Genomic DNA, 19,824 nt, shown 5'->3' with positions numbered 1-19,824 from the left:
AAGGCCGTTTCTTGTGTGACACCCTGCTCCAATCTTCTATCACCACTAATAACTGCTCTTCCCCCAGCACCTTCTCATCAACACAACGTCCCTTCCCACCGTCCAGGTCCCCAAACACACCTTCCAGTTGAAATAGTGATTTACTTGTACTTCTTCCAACTTGGTATACTGAATTCGCTGCTCACGCAGCAGTCTACTCTACGTTAGGGAGACAAAACGCAGATTGGGTGATCGCCTTGCTGAACATTTCTGTTCAATCTGCAAGCGTGATCCTGAGCTTCTGACCATTTGCCACATTAATTCTCCATCCCACTCCTACTCTAACCTCTGACCTCTGTGTCCTTGGCCTCCTGCGTTGTTCTCCTGAATTTTAGAGTCCCTGTTACGCAAACAGTTTAGGAGTCCCTGGTTAAAGACCACCCTAAGTGGAGGAAGAGCATCCGGGAGGGCGTTGAGCATCTCGAGTCTCGTCGCCGAGAGCATGCAGAAACCAAGCGCAGGCAGCGGAAGGAGCGTGCGACAAACCAGTCCCACCCACCCTTTCCTTCAACCACTCTCTGCCCCACCTGCGACAGAGACTGTAATTCCCGTATTGGACTGTATAGTCACCTGAGAACTCACTTTTAGGGCCCAAGTTTCCACATGATTCGCACCTGAATTTTAGGAGCAACTGGTGGAGAACGGACTATTTTAGAAATCGCAATTCTCCACATTTTTTTTTCTGCAGTTCTAGTCAGGTAGAACAGTTCTAGTTTAGAACAGAATTTTTTCTTCAAAAGGGGGCGTGTCCGGCCACTGATGCCTGATTTGAAAGTTTCCACAGTGAAAATGTACTCCAAACTAAAGTAGAATGGCGCCAGTGAAGATTTTTGTACAACTGAAAAAACCTGTTCTACACATTAAAAAATCAGGCACAGGTTACAAATTAGGCGTCCAGAACGAGGTGGGGGGGAAGGGAACTCATTAAATTCGACAATAAATCCTTATTTATTCTTCTACAAATATTATACAAATAAATCCAACCTGAATAAACATTTATAAGCCAAGAAAAGATTAAATAAACCATCTTCCTACCTGTGTGAAAGTGCTTCAGCCAGGGAGAATTCTGCAGCTGTTCGTGCCGCTGAGCGGGAGAGGGAGAGACGGAGGGAGCGAGGGAGAGAGAGAGGGAGGGGGGAAGAGAGAGAGAGGGGGGAAGAGAGAGAGAGGGGGGAAGAGAGAGAGAGGGAGGCAGAGAGAGAGAGGGAGGGAGGGGGGAGAGAGAGAGAGAGAGAGGGAGGGAGGGGGGAGAGAGAGAGAGAGAGAGGGAGGGAGGGGGAGAGAGGGAGGGAGGGAGGGAGGGGGAGAGAGGGAGGGAGGGAGGGAGGGGGAGAGAGGGAGGGAGGGAGGGGGAGAGAGAGGGAGGGAGGGGGAGAGAGAGAGGGAGGGAGGGGGAGAGAGAGAGGGAGAGGGGGAGGGAGAGAGGGAGAGAGAGAGGGAGAGAGAGAAGGAGAGAGAGAAGGGGAGAGAGAAGGGGAGAGGGGGGGAGGGGAGGGGAGGGAGTGGGAGGGGAGGGAGGGGGAGGGGGGTCGGGGAAGACGGGGGGGGGGAGGGGAACAGGAGCGGGTGTCGGGTCGGGGGAGCGGGTGTCGGGTCGGGGGGGGGAGCGGGTGTCGAGTCGGGGGGGGGGGGAAGCGGGCCTCGGGTCCGGGGGGGGGAGCGGGTCTCGGGTCGGGGCGGGGCGGGGGGGGGGCGTGGAGAGTGGGTCTCTGGTCTCGGTCGGGGCGGGGGGGGAGCGGGTGTCGTTCGGGAGGGGGGGGGAGCGGGTCTCGGGGGTGGGGCGAGTGTCGGGTCTGGTCGGGCGGGGAGCAGGAGCTGGCCGTGGGAGGAACCTCATTCACGCAGCCCCAGTGAGGCCATTGGGCCAGGGCTTAGGGGCTGCGTGCTTCGGGCCCCTCCCACACAGTTCGGCGCCTGGAGCTACTGCACTTGTGTGCCGACTGTTTTCAGCGCCGGGACCTGGCTCTGCCCCCCCCCCCACAGCTCGTGCCGGCTGCGCCGAGTGCCACAGGACCTGAAAGTTGGTGGAGAATACCGAGGATTTTTTTAGGCGCCATTTTAGGTGCGAAAAACGGGCGCCCAGCTCGGAGGGGCGCCCGTTTTTTTTCTTGTGGAAACTTGGGCCCTTAGAATGGAAGCAAGTCTTCCTCGATTTCGAGGGACTGCCTATGATGATGAATGAAGCTCAACTTAAGCCCGAGGAACAGCACTTCATCTTTGTGTTATGCACTTTACAGCCTTCTGGCCTTAAAGTTTAACATTAGATCTTAACCACCACTCCCATTTTCTCTCGGGCATTCTGTATCCATTTACACCTCCTCGGGACTCATCTTTTGTTTCTATACATTCTCCCATATCATCTTCCTTTGCTTTGCACCATCATCTCTTGTTTCTTAATCACTCCTGCCCTCCACCCTATCACAGATCTTTCCCTTTTGTTCTTTCTCTGCCTCCCTTTTCCCTGGTTCTGTACTTGCTTAAAAGCTGTTCACCTCTAACATCTTCCAGTTCTGATGAAACATCATCGACCTGAAACTTTTATTCTCTTTCTCTCTTGACAGATGCTGCCTGACCTGCCGAGTGTTTCCAGCATTTTCTGTTTTTATTTCTGCAGTATTTTGCTTTATTTGATTCATCATCATCATAGGCAGTCCCTCGGAATCGAGGAAGACTTGCTTCCACTCTAAACCTAAGTCCTTAGGTGGCTGAACAGTCCAATATGAGAACCACAATCCCTGTCACGGATGGTCGTCAAGGGAAAGGGTGGGTGGGACAGGTTTGCCGCACGTTCCTTCCATTGCCTGCGCTTGATTTCTACACGCTCTCGGCGATGAGACTCGAGGTACTCAGCACCCTCCTGGATGCACTTCTCCACTTAGGGCGGGCTTTGGCCAGGTACTCCCAGGTGTCGGTGGGCATGTTGCATTTTACCAGGGAGGCTTTGAGGGTGTCCTGGTAATGTTTCCTCTGCTCACCTTTGGCTTGTTTGCCGTGAAGGAGTTCTGAGTAGAGCGCTTGCTTTGGGAGTCTCATGTCTGGCATGCGAACAGTGTGGCCTGTTCAGCGGAGCTGATCAAGTGTGGTCAGTACTTCAATGCTGGGGATGTTGGCCTAGTCGAGGACGCTCATGTTGGTGCGTCTGTCCTTCAAGGGGATTTGCAGGATGTTGCGGAGACATCTTTGGTGGTATTTCTCCAGTGACTTGAGGTGTCTACTGTACATGGTCCATATCTCTGAGCCATACAGGAGGGCAGGTATTACTATAGCCCATGAGCTTGGTAACAGATTTGAGGGTCTAGTCTTCCAACACTCTTTTCCTCAGGCGGCCGAAGGCTGCCCTGGCGCACTGGAGACGTTGTTGAATCTCGTCATCAATGTCTGCTCTTGTTGATAAGAGGCTCCTGAGGTATGGGAAATGGTCCACGTTGTCCAGGGCTGCGGCGTTGCTCTTGATGACTGGGGGGCAGTGCCGTGCGGCGGGGACAGGCTGATGGAGGACCTTTGCCTTACGGATGTTTAGCGTAAGGCCCATGCTTTCGTACGCCTCAGTAAATACATTGACTATGACTTGGGAGTTCAGCCTCTTTATGTGCGCAGACTCTGACGTCGTTCGCGTACTGTAGCTCGACGACAGAGGTTGGGGTGGTCTTGGACCTGGCCTGGAGACGACGAAGGTTGAACAGGTTCCCACTGGTTCTGCAGTTTAGTTCCACTCCAGCGGGGAGCTTGTTAACTGTGAGGTGGAGCATGGCAGCAAGGAAGATTGAGAAGAGGGTTGGGGCGATGACTCAGCCCTGTTTGACCCCGGTCCGGAAGTGGATTGGGGTCCCCGGTCCGGAAGTGGATTGGGTCTGTAATGGATCCGGTGGTAAGGATCACGGCCTGCATGTCATCGTGGAGCAGGCGGAGGATGGTGACGAACTTTTGTGGGCATCCGAAGCGAAGGAAGACGCTCCATAGACCCTCACGGTTGACAGTGTCAAAGGCCTTTGTGAGGTCGAAGAAGACCATGTATAAGAGCCGGTGCTGTTTCCTGCATTTTTCCTGCAGCTATCGCGCTGTAAAAATCATGTCCGTTGTGCCCCGTAGGGGACGAAATCCGGACTGTGACCCTGAAAGGTGCTCCTCAGCCCAGGGAGAAGACGGTTGAGGAGGACTCTAGCGACGACTTTCCCAGTGGCTGATAACAGGGAGATTCCTCTGTAGTTGCCGCAGTCGGACTTGTCCCCTTTTTTAAAGATGGTCACGATCACTGCATCTCTAAGCTCTCCCGGCATGCTCTCCTCCCTCCAGATGAGAGAGATGAGGTCATGTATTCGCGCAACAGCACCTCTCTGCCATACTTCAATGCCTCAGCAGGGATTCCATCCGCATCCGTAGCCTTGTTGTTCTTAAGCTGTCTTATGGCTTTTTCTGAGGGTTTTACTGAGGTGGTGGCGGGTAGCATGCTGTGGGATGGAGTCGAGAACACTTGAGTCAAAGGCTCTATGAAGTGCCTTGGAACCTTTCTGAATGGTAAAGGAGCTATATAAATGCAAGTTTGTTGATAGCACCCTAGCTTTCTTCCCAATGCTACAATTTGGCCCTGGTTTACATACTAGAATGTCTGGTTTGCAGATATTTCAGATAACCATGCCCCTTTAAACTCATTACTGAATATTGTAAATGAACCGAAGCATGAAAGTATTTCCATTCACCATGACATAGGCAGATTTCATTTGCACTTACTATGTATGATAGAAACCTCCCAAATTCCAAGAAAATGTCAAATAGGCATATTTCTAAATACATGCACTGTGCTACCGCACACAGTTTAGTTTCAGGAATCATTAAAGAGGTCACCAAGTTAAGTTTCTGGACAGTTTCACATAAGTGAAGGCTAATATCAGAGAGTTGGTGCCTGAGAGTCTGTAAGCGACAATGTTTACAAAGAAGTAAACAACAGACTCTAAATGATTGGGAGGGGTTGCCTGAAGCAGTTTTAACAGTGTTGTTACCGGTGCTTTACAAGTTTTCCAGCTGGCGTCTTTGTATTGGTGTGTAGACAACAGAATAAGGTGCCTATTTTGATGGAAATGTACACAAGTGACCTCAAACACTGAGTTTATTGCAGTTTCACTCTAATCTTCAGTAGTGATCTGCCTCTGACACATCAGCAACTTCATTTTCAGCTAGATCCAAAAAAAAGCTGGCATTAAAACGAAGGAAACAGAACCAGCAACCTCAGTTAATGCTTTTAGTGCTTCCCTGTGAAAAAAGATCTTAGTGCTTACTATCTGCCATTGTCTTCATATCCTAACTTAATAATTCCACTTAACAGATTGTTAATGGTTCTTAATACCAATTGATGCAATAAATTCTTCACTCAGGGCCCATTACTCAGTTTCAGTTTGAGCTGCTTTTATATTTGCTTTATTGGGGTATGAGGACTGCTGGCTCCTGACTTGTATAACCCAAAAATAAAGAGGGAGAAAGAAATTCGTCATGTTAGCTGATGGGGTTGCTAACGGGGCGCTCAGGCAGTAACGCCGCAGCGGGGTGAATCCCGTGTCGCACGGCAAATTCGCCGGCCTCATAGCGCTGACAATATCAGTTAGCCCCTCTGCACCTTTTCACCATGCAGATCGTGACATTAGCAAGTGTGCAACGCTCACTGGGCACCTGATCTGCAAACCTCAATAGTGCCCCCACCCGCCATACTGCCTCGCTCCGACAGCGCCAGGGGGCGGAGGCGTGAACCTGACAGCTGGTTACCTAAAGGGATGTGTCCCAGCTGTCCAGGAACCTCCGTACCAAAGGTCAGTTATGTATGCCAGACAGCGCAGGGTGTATCTCCAGCCAAATCATCATCATCATAGGCAGTCCTTCAGAATCGAGGAAGACTTGCTTCCACTCTTAGCATGAGTTCTTAGGTGGCTGTACAGCCCAATACAAGAACCACAGTCTCTGTCACAGGTGGGACAGATAGTCGTTGAGGGAAAGGGTGGGCAGGGAGCCTGGTTTGCCGCATGCTCCTTCCGCTGCCTGCAATTGATTTCTGCAGGCTCTCGGCGACGATACTCGAGGAGCTCAGCGCCCTCCTGAATGCACTTCCTCTGCTTAGGGCGGTCTATGGCCAGGGACTTCCAGCTGTCAGTGGGGATGTCGCACTTTCTCAGGGAGGCTTTGAGGGTGTCCTTGTAACGTTTCCTCTGCCCACCTTTGGCTCGTTTGCCGTGGACGAGTTCCGAGTAGAGCGCTTGCTTTGGGAGTCTCATGTCTGACATCCGAACTATGTGACCTGCCCAGTGGAGCTGATCAAGTGTGGTCAGTGCTTCAATGCTGGGGATGTTGGCCTGGACGAGGACGCTAATGTTTGTGCGTCTGTCCTCCCAGGGGATATCCAGGATCTTGTGAAGACATCGCTGGTGGTATTTCTCCAGGGACTTGAGGTGTCTGCTGTACATGGTCCATGTCTCTGAGCCATACAGAAGGGCGGGTATTACTACGGCCCTGTAGACCATGAGCTTGGTGATAGTTTAGAGAGACTGGTCTTCAAACACTCTTCCTCAGACAGCCGAACTGGCACACTGGAGGCGATGTCGGATCTTGTTGTCAATACCTGCTCTTGTTGATAGGAAGTTCCCGAGATTGGGGAAGTGGTCCACGTTGTCAGGGCCACGCTGTGGATCTTGATGTTTGGGAGGCAGTGCTGTGCGGTGAGGACAGGCTGGACGACCTTTGTCTTACTAATGTTTAACGTAAGGCCCGTGCTTTCATACGCCTCGGTAAATACATCGACTATGTCCTGCACACACAGAGACTACAACCAAATAAAGGCTGCTTAGTCTCCAGAGTGTTCGGGCTGTCAAAGGACTTTACATTTCATTCCACAGCATATTGCCGTTCTGCACTACTCGAATCATTGCGGGCTGGTGTGTAGACTCCAGTGACCCGCCCCTTTAATGTCTGGAAGGCACCTTCGCCAATGCTCACTCCTGAATACACAACACCTCATATTCATTATCACTTGGAGCCTAGTGCCACTCACCTGCACCATTAGTGCCTGATTTAGATTCCACATGTATTCTGACAATATACAGCTCTACCTCTGCACCATCACTCCATATGTCCTACAACAATCTAGCATTACTGAACTGTTTCAAATGGAAGCACGGCTAAATAGCTGGATGTGGGGTTGTACCTAAAGCTCATGAGGGGGAAATTGCGAATTGCCCTGTTTGGGGTGGTGACAGCCATGAGGCGGGAGAGTTCCTGCTCCAGGCACGGAAGTCTCACCCCTGTCACGATATTAGGATGACTGCCCCACGAGAGCAAGTGGAGTGCAAAATAATGCACTGCATTTGCGCTGTCGGGCGTGAGCAAGGCGGAAGCAAACGGAGAGGGGTGCAGCGCTAGGATGCATAGCACTGCCGCATAGAAGGGGCCCCTCCCATTCATTAAAGGGGAGAGCCAAGGTACCAACTCTGCGGGTCCCTGCTCAAGCAGAGTGCCGGGCTGCCAAATCGTTGCACAGACCCTGTGTTCCATGATGCAATGGGCCATGAGCGGTAAGTATAGCAATTTCTTTTTTGCGAGGTTACCTCCCCTTTAACTAGCACCCTCGAGCGGCCTACAGCCCAATTCTCGCCCCCTGAAGCTGTCCCTGGCATCGCCGGGCAGCGTCAGGAGGTGTTTCCCAGTTTTCACTCTTGGGGAAAACGGGTTGCTGCGCATGGTGATGATGCCATCAGCGCTGGCGGAGCGCTGCACTAACGGTTACCACTACCGCTAAACTCCTGCGGAATTTAGCGAGAGTCGTAAGTGGCGCTGCGCCCGTACAAAAAGTCATTTGCGCTGCATTAGCGCCCCTCGGGCGGTGCTTACCAGGGCAGAAGTACACTGCAATTAGATCGGTGGCTAGATCAGAGTGGTGATCGAGCAGGCCAATGGCTCAATGAAGCAGTGATTTACATGCTCTTTCATGTATGCACCTGAGAAGTCAACAAATTATTGGTGGTTTGCTGCAATATTCTGCCATAGTGCCTGCTGATCAGAGTATTCGGATGAGCCATAAGACCTGCCCCTTGAGGAAGATGCTCAACTAGCAGCACAAGAACCCTGGGAGCAGTTTTACAACTGCTTTTTGCCCACTGGGCTATTAATCTTTTCCGTAGAGCAATGATGTCGGTCCTATTCCCTTTCACGTGTGTTCTGCACCTTAAAAGTAATGGTTTATAACCTTTTTGAAAATAAAGGAAATTTCGATTAATCACAACATTTATTGTGCATTACTGTGCTTTACCGTACAGATCACATTGTACTTCATTAAGTGCCTTTGTGTCATTTATTATTATGAAGTGCAGAACTACAATGCTGCGCCTTCGTCCTCAGCCTAGAAATGTCTTCCACAGTTGCTTTGCCTGCATTGTTGCATTAGCTTCAGAGCAGGCCATGCACACTTTCAGAGCATCACTGCTTGGACTCAAATTAAGTTGGTGCAACAGGCACATGGATCAGTATTCTCTGTTCAAAGGGATCACAAAAAGTTCTACATCAGCTGACATGTTAAGGGAGGGTTCTGAGTGAATCCAATCAGTATCTCTTGACTCTTTTGGAACAATACCAGTTGATACACATCACCAGTAGCACTACTTTATACATCAAATAATTCTTCATGTCCTGGCGTGTGAAGTGTGTGATTTGTGTCCAATGTTGTGGCAATGAGGGAAGAGACAAGGCTCCTTGATCCTGAGAGGTGCTTGGGACAATGTTTAGGGATTGTTCAGCTGTGAAGAGAACACATGGGATAATATGAGTAAAGGAGAGTGCACTTTTATTAATATTCAATCATGATGCCTTGTTTTTTTTAGTGGCTGTACGCTGTGGTACCACAAAGATACTATACTTGGAATATGGCAATTCTGTCCTTGTGTTGAATGGTCACTCCCCCTGAAGGGAAGACCTAATCGTGTCCAATCATCTTTATTAAATGGTAGTCCCAGGCAGCAATTTGTATGATAGCTTAACCTAGAAAAAGCAAAAACTATCTGTACAAACTTTTGCTGAGAAGAGGCAAGCAGATGCAGCAGTTTATGTTTGATAGACAGGCAAGCAAAGCACTTCAGATTCACACGACAACCAATTATCCATTATCATTCATTCATGGCAGTTTAGACACAGCACAGGAAAGATAGTTGGTGCCGATACAGTCCATGAGGTTGCTCCCTCCATTTCCTAAAAGACACCTTTCTTTGTAGGCAGCACATGATTTTCTTACAAACATGCTTTCATGATGGCAACTAGGTTTATTTGCTCCCATATTGTGGATCAGCGCTCTTTGTAGAATATTTACATCATGTCACACCATATTTGGCTCCTACCATAATGACAATCGGATACTTATATTGCAAATAGCTTCCAATATCATCATCATAGGCGGTCCCTCGGAATCGAGGAAGACTTGCTTCCACTCCAAAAATGAGTTCTCAGGAGACTGAACAGTCCAATTTGGGAATTACAGTCTCTGTCACAGGTAGGACAGACAGTCGTTGGAGGAAAGGGTGGGTGGAGCCTGGTTTGCTGCACGCTCCTTCCGCTGTCTGCACTTATTTTCTGCATGCTCTCAGCGACGAGTCTCGAGCTGCTCAGTGCCCTCCCGGATGCTCTTCCTCCACTAAGGGCGGTCTTTGGCCTGGGACTCCCGGTGCCGGTGGGGATGTTGCACTTTATCAAGGAGGCTTTGATAAAGGAGTTTCGAGTAGAGTGCTTGCTTAGGGAGCCTTGTGTCCGGTATGCGGACAATATGGTCCGCCCAACGGAGCTGGTCGAGTGCTTGTCTGCCCATTAATATTTCCTGTAATTATTAGATACCTTGGTAGCTTTCTGAAAATTGTTAAATCTCTCGTGTACATAACTGGGGATCAAAGACGTCTTGCTGGGCAAGCTGCTGGCTGGCCTCTGATGGTGACCTATATTGATCCAGAGTGATCAGTCTGTCTCTCCAGCACCCCATCAACTAATTCTTAAAGTGCCCTCTCAGTAAAACTGGACTCTTCATCTGCATTGTGGTTGTTCCCAAACACTATTCCTCACAGCACTAGTTACCTCTGCAGCTGCTGCTTTAGTTAGTTAAATGGCATGATCACAGGTAACTCCGAACAAGCAAGATTTCCAACGTGAACTCCACTGTGGAATATTTCACATTGCAGAGTTTCAGCATTAAATCAAGGAACAGGGTTAATAACAAGGGGGAAAAACAAAAAGCAGAAAACAACCCTCAGATGAACAAAATGATACTTGCCCACAGTAGGATTGGCGTAGATTGCCTTGATATGACGATGCTTGCGTCTGCGCACACTCAGAGGCCGAACTCCAAGTCAACACCTTCACCGAGGTGTACGAAAGCATGGGCCTTACGCTAAATATCTGTAAGACAAAGGTCCTCCACCAACCTGACCTTGCCACACAGCACTGCCCCGGTCATCAAAATCCACAGCGCGGCCTTGGACAACGTGGACCATTTTCCATACCATGGGAGCCTACTATCGGCAAGGGCAAACATCGATGACGAGGTCCAACATCACCTTCAGTGTGCCAGCGCAACCTTCAGTCACCTGAGGAAGAGAGTGTTTAAAGACCAGGACCTCGAATCTGGCACCAAACTTATGGTCTACAGGGCAGTAGTGATACCCGCCCTCCTATATGGCTCAGAGACGTGGACTATATGCAGCAGACATCGCAAAGCGCTGGAGAAGTACCACCAACGATGCTTCTGTAAGATCCTGCAAATCCACTGGGAGGACAGACGCACCAACGTCAGTGCATCAAAGCACTGACCACGCTCGACCATCTCCGTTGCGTGGGCCACATCGTCCGCATACCCGACACGAGACTCCCAAAGCAAGCGCGCTCTACTCAGAACTCCTACACAGTAAGCAAGCCCCAGGTGGGCAGAGGAAATGTTTCAAGGACATCCTCAAAGCCTCCTTGATAAAGTGTAACATCCCCACCGGCACCTGGGAATCCCCAGCCCAAGACCGCCCAAAGTGGAGGAAGAGCACTCTGGAGGGCGCTGAGCATTTCGAGTCTCGTCACCGAGAGCATGCAGAAAACAAGCGCAGACAGTGGAAGGAGCGTGCGGCAAACGAGGCTTCCCACCCACCCTTTCCTTCAACCACTGTCTGCCCCACCTCTGACAGAGAATGTAATTCCCGTATTGGACTGTACAGTCATCTGAGAACTCACTTTTAGAGTGGAAGCAAGTCTTCCTCGATTCCGAGGGGCTGCCTATAATGGTGGTGATATGTTCATTCTGCTCTTTTTGTTTTTTTTCACCACCTACAGGGTTGTCTGCGGGATAAATTTACGAGAAAGAGATGGCTCCTTGTTGTCCAAAGATTCCCCACTGATAAAAATACAGGAAATTATTTCCATGTAAAATCTGACAGTTAAAATATCCTGTGATAGTTTCCAGGGGACCTGCTTGGATTTAATGTGGGACACGAACCCTTGTTTGGGCGAACTTCTTTTTAATAAGCACCTAACCATTTCACAATGGATTAAATAATACCTCAGCTAAGTGTATTCTTATTGCACCTGGAGAGACATTAGCTAAAGGTTCATTGATCCTATTTCAAATAAAGCTTTAAAGGTGATCTAATAATTGTAGGCTGAAAGAACTTTTGAACTATGTTTTTTAAAAAAAATTCCTGTTGCCTTTGAAGTGAGCTGAATCATATTGGACTGGGGTTCGTGCAACCTAGTGTTCCCTCCTCTCCTTCTCCAAAATGTGTTACAAGGTAGAACTAACGTCAAAAGTAAGACTATTCTCCAACTTTGGGACTGGGAAAGTAACTCGCAACAAACATGGAAGTGGCTCAGATGGTGACGGGATCATTCATTTCAAGTGAGCTGGTAGCAACACAAATCGACACTTTCAATTTATTTCCTGGCTGGGAAGACCTGTGTATATGTGTGTGTATATATACCAGTAATACAGACCAAATGATGGCATGTTACATCCAGAGGCACTGCCACTGGTCATTTGATTACTACCAGAGGCATTTAGTGCTACCTCACTTATATTGCTGTACCACCATCTATATCGTCCCTTCATTGGGACAGACTATAATACCAACAAACACTTCCCGAAAGCTCGTGTCAGTGAAGCAATAAAAAGACTTTCATTTATATAGCGTCGTTCATAACCACCGGACGTCCCAAAGCTCTTTACAGCCAATGAAGTACTTTTGGAGTGTAGTCACTGTTGTAATGTGGGAAACGAGGCAGCCAACTTGCACACAGCAAGCTCCCACAAACAGCAATGTGATCATGACCAGATAATCTGTTTTAGAAACATAGAAACATAGAAAATAGGTGCAGGAGTAGGCCATTCGGCCCCTCGAGCCTGCACCGCCATTCAATTAGTTCATGGCTGAACATGCAACTTCAGTACCCACTTCCTGCTTTCTCGCCATACCCCTTGATCCTCCTAGTAGTAAGGACTACATCTAACTCCTTTTTGAATATATTTGGTGAATTGGCCTCAACAACTTTCTGTGGTAGAGAATTCCACAGGTTCACCACTCTCTGGGTGAAGAAGTTTCTCCTCATCTCGGTCCTAAATGGCTTACCCCTTATCCTTAGACTGTGACCCCTGGCTCTGGACTTCCCCAACATTGGGAACATTCTTCCTGCATCTAACCTGTCTAAACCCATCAGAATTTTAAACGTTTCTATGAGGTCCCCTCTCATTCTTCTGAACTCCAGTGAATACAAGCCCAGTTGATCCAGTCTTTCTTGATAGGTCAGTCCCGCCATCCCGGAAATCAGTCTGGTGAACCTTCGCTGCACTTCCTCAATAGCAAGAATGTCCCTCCTCAGGTTAGGAGACCAAAACTGTACACAATACTCCAGGTGTGGCCTCACCAAGGCCCTGTACAACTGTAGTCCCTGGATCAGGGGCATGCCCCGTCCACTCCATGCACCGACCTGGTATTGCAATATTTCCAGGAACGGTGCAACTTCGCCTCTCAGCCTTTTGGCCTAAGATCAAACACATTGGCGCAAAGTGATCTTTGGCGTTAGAGTTGATCTGGAAAGAAATTGGATAAAAAAATTTTAAAAACTCCTCCCTGCCCCTGTACTCAAATCCCCTCGCTATGAAGGGCCAACTTTGTTACGTTGATTGAGGGATAAATATTGGCCAGGACACCGGGCATAACTCCCCTGCTCTCCTAAATAGTGCCATGGGATCTTTTACGTCTGCCCTATGGGCCTCGATTTAACATGTCATCTGAAGGTCGGCACCTCCGACAATGCAGCACTCCCTCAGCACTGCACTGGAGTGTCTGCCTAGATATTTGTGCTCAAGTCTCTGGAGTGGGACTTGAAACCAGAGTCCTCAGAGGCGAGTGTGCTGCCCACTGAGCCATGGCTAACACACGCAAAATCAAATTCAATTCTCACAAGGAATGGATCATGAAGGTAGAATCGTGCCTCAAAAACAGTTCAGCCTTTGCTATCTTAGTAACTTAGGGCCCAAACTTGGTCGAGGTTCTACCGACAACTGCCGAACTTACGCCGGAAATAGTTTTTTTTGTGTCGATTCTTCCGGTGCCGCCCAGGTGCCGCCCGCCGAGAGATTCCTCGCGGAGGTTTCTCCGGCATTACTTGCTGCCACCCATCCGCGCCGGAGGCTGGATATCCGAGACTTACCTCGGGCACCATAGACTAAGACCGCCCTGCCTCCCGCCAGAAGAACCACTGGCAAAAAGCTGGTCTGAGCTGGCTGGGAGTCGGGCAGCAGGGAGAATCGCTCAGCGCACTGCAGCGCTTCACAACCCGGGTATCGTGCACATGCAGCAGCATTAACAGTGGCACAGAAATAGTAATGTGATGGACCTCAAGCCGCATGCCAAGAGTTGAGCTATGTAATTCCAGATTAGACTGTTGAAGGGAAGGTGTGGTAGAGGAAGCGGCAATGAGTGTTGAAAGATGGGAAAGCCTCAATGGAGATGCCCTACAAGAATCTTGAAACCATTTCAGGCAGAAGATCTTTAGTGACAGATTGTAACTGCATACATGGAATGATATTAGGTCAGAGAAAATGGGCGAGAGTTAGAAGATGTAAAGCTCTGGCAGGTCTCGGCATGTGATAGTGAGAACAGCATGACATGAGGTATGCAAGACGGAAAAATACATACAATGTCACTGATGCACATATCATCTCAGGGGTCCCACTACACAATGTTTGGCATGAGAAAAAGTTGGGTGAAGTGCCAGCCTTAATGTGTGCCCTGCAAGTAGTTCAACTGACTGTCACTGAATGGAAGCCTTCCTGCATTAGTGATCCTTGTCGTGACGAGATGGCCCGATGGAAGGATCCATTATACAGTAGAATCATAGGTGGAGGGCAAGATATCCCTCAGACAGCAGAACAACAGAAGGAGAGCTTTACCACACATTATGTAAAAATGAAACACTAACCAAGGCTGGGTGAACAATGTGAATTTAGTAAAAAGCGCAGCATTCCAAAAGTGACAGAACATCATAACATTAACGAGCATAAACACCATCAACACCCACCCCTCTACCCACCAACACCCACCCCTCTACCCACCAACACCCACTCCTCTACCCACCAACACCTACCCCTCTACCCACCAACACCCACCCCTCTACCCACCAACACCCACCCCTCTACCCACCAACACCCACCCCTCTACCCACCAACACCCACCCCTCTACCCACCAACACCCACCCCTCTACCCACCAACACCCACCCCTCTACCCACCAACACCCACCCCTCTACCCACCAACACCCACCCCTCTACCCACCAACACCCACCCCTCTACCCACCAACACCCACCCCTCTACCCACCAACACCCACCCCTCTACCCATCACCCACCCCTCTACCCACCAACACTCACACATCTACCCACTAACACCCACACATCTACCCACTAACAACCACACATCTACCCACCAACACCCACCTCTCCACCCACCAACACCCACCCCTCTACCCACCAACACCCACCCCTCTACCCACCAACACCCACCCCTCTACCCACCAACACCCACCCCTCTACCCACCAACACCCACCCCTCTACCCACCAACACCCACCCCTCTACCCACCAACACCCACCCCTCTACCCACCAACACCCACCCCTTTACCCACCAACACCCACCCCTCTACCCACCAACACCCACCCCTCTACCCACCAACACCCACCCCTCTACCCACCAACACCCACCCCTCTACCCACCATCACCACCTCTCTTTTCTCCCCCCCTCAGATATGAGGCCCATCGTCCTCTTCTTCGCTCCGCCTTCAACACAGCACGCCGACCCCTGCCTCTCTCTGCCTCTGCTTGATCAGGTTGCGCAGGAGAGCAGCCAGATCTCTTCAGACGTGTCCAACTTGGCGAAAAGGTCGGGGTCATGTCCGGCTCCTTAGGATCTGTGCGCCTTGAGGGTGTGGGCTCGGGGGCTTACGCAGCCTGGCCAGAAGCCATCGCTTGCCTCATCGCCTCGACAGACTCTGTTGCGCTTCACCGCGCTAATGAGCCGCTCCATGCTGGCAGTATGGTGTTGAGTTAAGGTCACGATGCTGGCAGCTATCCCAACTATAGTCTACAGCAGATCACGACCTATCTCGGCATTCGTCCTCAATAGCTCGACTATCTCATTCTTGGCCACGAGCCGTCCTGCCTCCTCAGGTGATTGTTGGATCTGTGTAGATGAATGCGCCGTGGTTGGTTTAACACCACAGCCTCTGCGCCTGCCAGCACTTGTTCCTGGTTCGTCCGATTCAAACCCCATGAATTCGGACCCCAACGCCGAGGCTCTCCGGACAGGTGGCACACATGTCAGGAGGCTGGTGCCACCTTCTTGCAGCTCCTCGAGCTCATTTTGCTCTACCACGGGCCCTTCTTCCTCCTGGTCTTCGTGACTCTGGGTAGCGGAGGTGAGTGTGGTGGACATGGATGATCTTCGAGGGTGGCCGGGGGGGGGGGGGGGGGGGGGGTTGGATGAATGTGCTGCTGTCTTGGGCTGGTGACAACATAGGGGATGGAGAACTTGGGACAACACTTCTCCTTTGTGTGCCAGAGGTGGAGGGTGTGCATTGCTCGTTGCTGTCCGACTCACCATCTGCTAGTAGAGGACAACATTTCATTCTATAGCTGGGGGTGGGGTTGGTCAGGATGACATATGAGCCGTCCAATTTCACATTGTGCCATCAAGGAGTTCCATCGCTACTTGGACACATCAAGAATGGGCGACAAAGTGTGCGTGAAAACGTTTTTGACTTAATATTACATGACCTTTCATGACATGAGCGTCACGCACACTGGAGATTAGTTTAACGTTACCATGCTCAACAACGGGATCTGCATCACCCTTTGTGGTTGCACGACGTTGCTCACCCACCAATGCCAACGTACACTCCTCCAGGCTGCTGAATTCTATGACCTCTGCTGGGCCTCCTTCCGTGGCTCTCGGGCTTGCTGTCTTGGATGTCTTTTTCTTCTGTGCAAAGAAACGTTGCAGTCTTGACCCCTTTTGCTCATGCAGCACACACACATTCACACACACAGACACTTCTGGCACAGAACCTTTTGGAGTTGTACGGGAGGGCTCCAATAAATGTTTACTCACTCTTGCTGACGCCAACACATCATTCCAATGTTTCCAACACTGGTCACCATTCCACGGAATGTTGCCCATTGAGGGCACGGCCTCAGCAATCTCACTCCAGATGCTTCTGAGGGGTGGTGGAGGCTTTCCACGACCATCCCAGGTGAGGTCTTTATTCCTGCGCTCCACCTCTGATACAAGCTCCTCCAGTCCTTCATCATTAAACCAGGGAGCTCCGGGTCTGGTTTTAACAGTCTTCCTTGAAGCTTTTTGTCCACTCATTTTAATTACCTGCAAGGATGGCTGCTGAATACTTTGTTGCTCTGTATTTCCAACACTTTCCCCTCTCCGGCAGGCAGGTGCAAAGGAATGATCATTTAAGCACAAGCGCAGATGTCCCATCAGCCCAATTCGCCTCAACACTGCCGTCAGCTGGCAAATGAAACTAAAATAAAATCTCATCTCGCGCATGTGAGGTGCACGGCCTCCGAAGTGTTCCAATTTGAGAGGCCTACACGTACACCCACTCCCGGCTGCCGACTCACACTGCTGCTGCCACCGACACAACCACGGCGAAACTCGCTCCCGACTGGCCCCAGTGGCAGAGAGCAGGGTATGTGCCTCCCGGGGACTGCCGAGAAATGGGCAGACCTTAGAGTCCTCGTTCCAATTTTTTTGATGGAGTCATGCACAGTGCAATTTTGACCTAAACTTTTCCGTATATATAATCAAAAAATGTAATGAACAAATTCCGTGTCATGTGCCAAGTTTGGATTCAATGCCCCATTGTTGAAAAGATAAAATTATTTCTTCTGATTTTGCAAATTAAATGTCACTATTACCTTCGTTGAATATTTTAAAGGTCAATTTGTTGACCTTGATAAGTGCCGTACAAAAATTCTGTAAATCAAACCAGCAATATTCTTTAAATATACCTGAGCTTTGTGCAACAGATAAAGCAAACATAAGTAAAGATTGCAATGTCAACAATAATGTTAGTGGAAGCTACATGGGAACATTTGATAACTACATTCTGTAACATGTTAACAAAGCAAAGGAGAACCTTGTGATTAGATTCATTCGATTCAAAATGTCCAGTTAAATTCTGCATTTTAATTATTTGATTGGATATATAAATTTAAAGTTGTATAGGATGCAGAATATATATTTGGAGGATTGTATTTTGTAATGGAGCTAGATTATAGCATAGTTAGACCAGAAGTCTGGAAAAGTTTAAATAGTAATAAGTAATTATTGTGGCCAGGTTTATCAAAGGCTCCACCACAAGAGATCCATTTCTACCATTTAAATCTATCTTGCATAGTCTGCCCCATGCTGAGCTATAACTCGTCCAACAGTTTATCAGATCACATTGTTAGGGTTTACCTCTGCACTGTGTTTCTTGTACTATTCCTTGAATTATTATCATTGGTAATTAAGAATCTGGTATTCTCAAGACGTGTCACAACCATTGCATTTTGTCTCAACCTGTCATGCTCCATAACATCATTTAGTCCAACCAGAGATGAGTATGATTGTTTTTTTTAATAAAGGGCATGATTTTTAGTGTATTCTTAAGGTCTTTAATGTAAGTTTTTTCTTACTGCTAAAATTATTGAGATGAGAAAAAAGATGTTGGCTTTTGTTTTGAATCTACTTTATCACAAAATGTAAGTGATGTGGGGAAATGTAAGGAACATGATGTATGTTCACAGCTAAGACTTCTTTTTTTTGTCATTTCAACATTTTTCTGCCTGCCCGTATCCAAAACAAGAAATACAGTAGTCATAACACAATACGTGCACTATATAATTACCTTGAGACCTGAAGGGGTAGTTATGTTCAAAATACTTTTTCATTTTACAGTGAATATTGCACTCACCGCCACATTTTTTCTGTAATCATCTTCAAAATTATGGGTTTGTATAAGAATAAGGAAACAAGAAATGTGTCTTGTGAATCAGGCTTTTGTGGTTTCACAGTAATATACTATAATAGTTTTCATAACTTTTAAATACACAAGTGTGCAGTTATTAACTTTTGCAGTAATGTGTTGAAATGATCTTGTTGAGTGGAAGACTCTCCCCCCTTTAATTCTGAAATGAAAACACCCATAAGCGAGGATGGTTTAATTACATTGTAATTTGGAGACTGTTAGCAGGTCAGAACAGCTAAACTAAGTTAAGCGATTTAAATATTAATTATGAATTAATGAACTTGTTTAAAATATATTTTACAGCCCTTCCATAAAACTGCAGCTAGAGGCAATCCAGCAATAGACAAAGAGCAAGAGCAAAATTATCATAAACTATTAGCTTGTTTGCAAAGGATTTTATGTTAACCTTTTAGTACTAACGTACCCTGCAATTAACATATCATAGGAGCTGCCTGCAAGCAAAGTCATGCAAATTGAAGTTCTCAGATAAGAAGTGTTCACATAAAAATCAAAGAAGGGGTTGGCGTGGTGCTCAAAGGCTATCAATCCTTATGTTTGGGATTAAGAGTTGTAATGATTGTTCTATCAGTCTTTGCTTCTAATTAGATCCCTTCCTTCAACTATGACAATGGATGGGGCATTGATTTCTGTGTTTTATTGTGAATGTCATTTAATTTTCGGGCTGAGAATATGAATAGCCTAAATCAAAGGGCTGGATGATGGCTTTGTTGATAGTCTTGTTTAACATCTGCTTTGTTGCTTGGTATGAAAACAAGGAGAGTTGGGAACGGGATCATGGGAGATGTGAGAATTGTCATGCACCCAGAGCTTGCCCTCTTTTCAAAGTAGAGGGTTTTCTCTGTCTTTAAAATCAGGTATTTTATTCTCTATGAATATTCTTCCTTTTTCTACTGATGGGAACTGAAGTAACACTTGAATTCTTTAAACATACAAATATTCTGGTTGTTTGTATAAAGAACACTGAAACTTGGAACTTTTTGGATGCACAATGTGTTGACTGGCAACATTTAAAACATCTTTTTTACTTTAAACAAATCATTATTGAACGCTGGGATGAATAACTCCGTTGATCCCAGTTTGTTTGGGTTGTATGGAATGGCCCCATGTATATCTCCGTATTCTGTAGCTGACAACAGAAATTGCATGACTAAATTTGAATTAAATAAAAGATCTATATTTGGAACAATGCACTCAAG

The 19,824-nt window shown here is 48.1% G+C and overlaps 1 protein-coding gene across 1 annotated transcript in view; it reads left to right on the top strand.

Moving 5' to 3' along the window:
- lrmda (leucine rich melanocyte differentiation associated) overlaps positions 1-19,824 on the top strand; it is a 1,025,922-nt gene that overhangs the window by 835,625 nt on the left and 170,473 nt on the right. The gene's annotated exons all lie outside the window — the stretch shown is intronic.

This window comes from Pristiophorus japonicus, chromosome 22, assembly GCF_044704955.1.
Source record: "Pristiophorus japonicus isolate sPriJap1 chromosome 22, sPriJap1.hap1, whole genome shotgun sequence".
In the NCBI taxonomy this organism is placed as follows: Eukaryota; Metazoa; Chordata; class Chondrichthyes; family Pristiophoridae; genus Pristiophorus; species Pristiophorus japonicus.
This window is presented reverse-complemented; position numbering and strand designations above follow the sequence as displayed.